Source organism: Mixophyes fleayi, chromosome 3 (genome assembly GCF_038048845.1).
Source record: "Mixophyes fleayi isolate aMixFle1 chromosome 3, aMixFle1.hap1, whole genome shotgun sequence".
Taxonomy (NCBI): Eukaryota; Metazoa; Chordata; class Amphibia; order Anura; family Limnodynastidae; genus Mixophyes; species Mixophyes fleayi.
In genome coordinates, this window is record NC_134404.1 from 305,549,347 (window position 1) to 305,555,481 (window position 6,135).

A 6,135-nucleotide genomic window follows, 5' to 3' on the forward strand; every position below is an offset into this window, starting at 1 on the left:
ATATATATATATATATATATATATATATATATATATATATATATAAAATCTCCTTCTATTCCCCACCACAATCTGCCTTCTGACCCTGTGTTTCTCTCTTCTCACCAAGGTCACATAACTGGTGCACCAACTCCTGATTCATAGTTTGTGCTGTACAATAAAATAAAAAAAGTAATAATGCACATAAATTCATTAAACATTTTTTTTACAAATGTGTTATGCAAATGTGTTTTCTGCTGCTATTAATCTAATTATGGGGAATTAGTTATGTTTGGTTTATAAATGCAAGGTTCACATAGGAATACATCACTCTTAATTATCATACTGTCATGCTTATTTATAATACTGTCATACCTATCATAATTTTAATAATGCATTTTTATTTCCCAATTACCATTTTCTGACACATCAAGTATGCTGTAATTTAAATAGATTTTATAGGTTTGCTAGTTTGATTATATTTATTATTTCTGCTTAATTATTTCTTCTATACTTTTTAATACATTTTTTTCACTGCTTATCACAATTTGTCTAAAAACATTGGCCACATTTTTGTAATATAAATATTTCCTTTTCTTCTTATAGATAATTAGGTCCATAATCTATACATACTGTATGTGGTGCTTGATTTTTGTGTTTTGGCAAACATTTTCTATTTAAATGATTAGCAATTAATTAAAAGCATGTGGTTCGTAGTTCTGGGATATTTAAGTTTTGAGGGCATGTTTGCCTATTCCAGACATGACAATATAAATAATTTCACCATGGAGACATCTGTCTGGTCTAGTAGTTTCTCTTTAAAACTTAGGTGCACATTAGGGTGATTCCAAAAAATCTTTGTTTGAAAATGACAACCACCAACCCACCAAAATGTGCCATTATGTGAAAAAACATGACAGTAATTTTTATTTTGAAATCATATTATATTTAGTACTTGCACAACTCAACCAAAGTTTATAATATGACGATTACATTGTGGTAATACAGAATGGTAATTTTTTTCATAATATATTAAATATTAATGTTTTTTTCATCAAATATTTTAAACAATCACCAAGTTTACATTAGTCACTTTTATAATGATCACTTGATGGCAACAGTTTTTGTTGGCGTGCAGAACTTACTGCGATGTTCCTCCACAACCTGCAAAAGGAACTGCTTCTGTTCCTTGTTTCGTGTTATCGAAACATTTAATTCTTGGATTAGCGCCACACCTCTCTCAGCAAGATCTTTTACTACCTTAACTGAGTCTCCAATATTCTGACTGTTTTGGTATGATTCAAGGTTTTGCCATTCCGCCGGGTCATACTCCAAGAATTCCTCAGACAGACCAAGAATTTTGAACAAACTTAGCGTTGATCTTGTGACAAAGTTACGTAAACCCTTTGTTGCTGACTGAAGAACTAGCGGAATACATTTCAGAGGATTGTCAGATCCATCTGAGTGTTTGATAGCAGCAGCCATAAGTTTTTTTTTTCTTTTGACAATTCATTATCAAAGAAACTGAAACTGACCAGTATTTCTGAAAGATACCATTGATGGTTATAAAATGCCTTTTTGGCTACCATTGCAACTTCTTTGTTTGGATACACAGACAGTGCATGTAACAAGACAAGGTCATTCCTTGGAGCTGCAGTTGGTGATGAGTTCTAGAACCAGTATCTAACATAAATGGCAGTAATGAACAGACAAACTTCCTGCAGATGATGCCAAACTTTGTCACAGTACAATATCCCGCAAGTCTTCCGTGACTCGCTGAATAATGGCTGCTGTGGATTGTACTGGTTGCGGAACAGCCACACATCGATGGAGTAAATGGCCAGGGCCATCCAGCGAGCCCGATGGATAGCTCCAGGAAATATGAAATGTACTCCACACGGAGGAATGTCTCTTAAGAAAATTATGTTGAGTTCCAGTAGCTCACGGTAATCATCTCTCGGTTGGAATTTCTCCAAATGAGCAACTGTAAACTTAATGAAGTCATCTTTCCAGGGAGCAACCACATCTTTTAATCTTCAATTGCTGTGCTGAATGAAACTTGATCGATTGTAGGCCAAAAGTCTTTGCATAATTCTTAACATAAATTGTGTATTGGCAAAGTCACTACGTCTGATATTGTAGAAACTCGTATAACATCGTATAACATCAAACTTTGACCATCTTGTGCAAGTTGAAAATATCCACTGAATAAAAAAATATTTATGATTCAATGTCTGGCATTTAAAGCACACAGGCCCACCTGCTGTGAGCTCCATGCATGATATTGTTGCACACTGATGTGGCATTGAGGCATTGAGACAGTTGCACATTGTTTTCAAAGGGCCTCTTTTGCCGGGTACATCTTGAAGTGTGCTCCAGCAACAGGAGTTAATACCCCAGCGCTAGGGTATGTAAAAATGTATTAAAGGGAATGTTTATTAATTTAAATGTATATATTTGATATATGGGCGCTGTGGCGCCGGTTAGCATCCACCTCGCAGCGCTGAAAAGGTTAAGTCCTGGTGCTGGGTGGTGGGAGTTTAAATGCATTTGGTCATGTATTGATTTATTATGAGTTTTTGGAGGAAAGTTGTTTCTGTCACTCTTCTGAAGAAAGGAAGACCCATGCTACTTAAGTCTTTTCATCAGAGTGACAAACACATCTTTTAAGCCCAAACACACAGGAGGGAGTCATTACTTTTTTTCCTGTGCATTCTGTCCTATTAAAAAGATAGGGACTATTTGAATAAGCAAGCACATTGGTAAATCACAGATTGATGTTAATTTTGTTAAGTTTAAATTCTGTTAAATCCAAGTTCAGAGAATATATTACATCCGGATGTTAAACATCGGATGTAATATATCAGACTTTGTGTTGCCAGTTAGGTAGGATCAGGTGGCTGGATTACCCCCTGCCACCATGTGTGTCAAAAACAGTATATAAAGAACTTCATTTTGTTTTTTTACTGTGTTATATCATCTGAACTTCTGGAGATCATTAATTAGTACCACTGACTAGTGTAAACCTTGAGCAATAAACATCACTGTTTGAACATTCTGCCTGTCGTCTATTGCCTGCTGTATCCTGTGACCAACAGATAAGAGCTTAACTCTAAGTCGTTTCTCAGCTGTCCTGTGTTGAGCCCAGCATTTCTGTGTCACTGCTCTGCCTGCTGCCCAGCAGTCCTGATCCATAGTAAGTGGTCAGGAGGTACCAGCCAGCCCACAGCAAAGAAAAGCTGCAGCAGCTATACCAGCTACCCAGAAGTAAGCAGTTGTAGGTGCCGTTGAAGGAGCCTAGTGGTGGCAGCCGAATCCTCCTACAACTATTGCGCAGTGGGCATTTGCAAGCAAGCGAGTGTCTGGTGGCAGGTGGCACTGGTATGCGTGGTCTATAACAGGCGGTTACTGATGGTGACAAAGCAACCAGATAAACTGTGTAAGAAGATCCTTTTTCTCCCACAGACAGGGTGTTAAAGTAAACCCATCCAGTCACAGCCACTAAATATAAAACAGAGGTAAATGTATAGTTTATTATCTGGAATTTGGGTTATCCAGATAAGGTTCTTTGGAGAACCTGTATGAGGATATCATGATGATTTCTGTGTTTATGTGGTTATCAATGGACAGCAGCAGTTATTGACTTTATGTTTTTTCTGGATAATGTGTTTCTTAATAATAAATCTCCTACCTGTGTGTCCAAATCTAAAAGGATTTTAATAGCATATCCCAAATCAGACTCTTCCTCTCCCAGGATACCACCAAATCTCTTAACCACTCACTGATCATTTCTCGTCTGGACTACTGCAACCTTTTCTTTACTGTACTTCCCTGCTCTTCTTCGATATATACTTAATGTTGCAGCTAGACTTGTCTTCCTTTCTCACTGTGAGCATTCGTTTGAGACCTCGTTTAAGTTTGCGCATGCGCAGTAGGAGTCCGAGTCTCTGTCAGGTTGTAGCTGTCAGGCTCTCATCTGCCCTGACAAGCGGATTGAATTACTGAAACTCTGCCCGCCGAGCAGAGCACCGAGAGGTGGTGCTGCTCCAGCAGGCCTGCGAACGCTGGATCAGCCCATCTTGCCATCGGCCCTTGTGGCAGCTGCCAGAATTGCCAGATGACCAGTCCAGCCCTGCCTGCACCCATAGTACAACAATTGAAAGATTAGTGTCAGGATTCCCAATATTAGACCACAGAGAGAGCGTAGTGAACAAAGTGTTTTTTTTACTGTAATTAAACATAAATATATATTTTTTTTATAAATAATAGTTTATTCGAGGTCGTTAACATACAAACAAGCATAAAACACAGCATAAAACACTGACAACAAGAAAATATCGGCAGGTAAAACAAAGTCAACATAACTATAACATGCTGAGGTGAATAGAGATGAGGATAAATCAATTTAAGGGACAGGTGTTTCTCAAAGATTTTGAAACAAACAGAAAGAAAAGAGAATAGCGAGAACAAAAGGAGAGAAACAGAGAGGAGTAGGGAGGAAGATGAGAACAAGAGAGGGGGACAAGGAAGGAAAATAGTTGGAGGAGAGAAGTAGGTGGAGTTCCTTTTACTCAGAGAGCCGTTTGGTAATTAAGCTCAGTGTAGGAGATGCCTCGTGGGGGAGCGCAGGGTAGGTCCTGATATAGAGACTGCCAAGGTTCAGGTCCCCGGCAGCGGGAAGCGGGTTGTTATGCTCTCTGGGGGGTCCAGGAATTGTGTCCAGGCCAATAACACTGTTTAGGGATGAAAATGACCCAGTTTTTCCAGTATTGCCCGGTGGTATAGCAGGAGCTAGTGTGACGCACGTCTGCTATAAATGGCCAAGCCTCCCACGAACTAAGTGGTTATTATTAAACACCGGTTACACAAGTTTCAGGGTGCAGTACGGTAGGGTATGGCAGAAATAGCAAGAGAACTCAGTAAACAACAAATGCAGAATGCGATGGTCTGCAAGACTTTACCATGAAGTGGTGGAGATGACACACAAAGTGCAACGGTCTGAGGGTAACGGACACAGGATGCGATGGTCTGCAGGACTTTACCACAAAGTAGCAGAGACTGCTATTAACTATCTGCAACAGGTTAGTCCTCTGTAACACTGGAGAGCTGAAAGCAGGTGTTGGTGGTAGTACTGTGCAACAGGATAATGCAAAAACACTGGAGAGCTGAAACCAGGTATTGGTGGTAGTACTGTGCAGCAGGATAATGCTGTGAAACACTGCAGAGTCAGAGTCACAGACAAGCCAAGTCAGGGTCACAGGAAGAATAGCAAAAATGGAGGGACAAGCACAGGTCAATATCAGGAGATCAATCAGGATAGGACACAGATAAAGCAACACAGGTAAAGGCAGCAGATGATCTAGCAAAGGCTGCTGGAACAAGCAGGCTTTTTTTTATAAGCCAGAGACAGGTGCTAAACATCTTGGAGTAACTAGCCAACTGTGGAAGGTTAAGTACCATAGTGGCCCCTTTGGTTAAACAGTGGTACTGCAGGCAGGCAGGACACACACACACACACTATATATATATATATATATATATATATATATATATATATATATACACATGGAGTGATAACATTAATCCTTTGCAGAGTGCGGAGTGCTATGCTATCTATCTTATTGACAGCCAAGAAGTGACTTTATCATCCCGGGATTTATTACATCTGATTATTTCACTACATGCACTGATAATTCGATTTCTGGCAGGAGCATTCACACACTATTTTGTGTTCATATATGTTTTTATTGTGAATTTTATTAAAATTGGAATATAAGAAAATATCATGCTAGATTTTGTCTATTTTTTTTCTGAACATATGATTGTTTGGATGTCTATGCTAGATGTGGAGGGAAGGACATGAATTTATTTCTGCATACCCACGATTTGGAAGGATTCCTAAACATATTCTGAATTTGATTATCTGGTAGGAATCCAACTTTGACTATAATCACAAAGGTTACGGTGAGGTGAAGCAACTACCCATTTAGCGAAACAACGACTTTCTCTACCATCTATATGATCTGATGTTATCACCATATAAATAACTGTGTTGTACGACATTTTATTCTATCAATTTGTGTGATATTATTGATATTGAATCATGTTCTCTTTATCTATGAGTACCAATTAGCACTGAATGTCTTGATTTAGTAC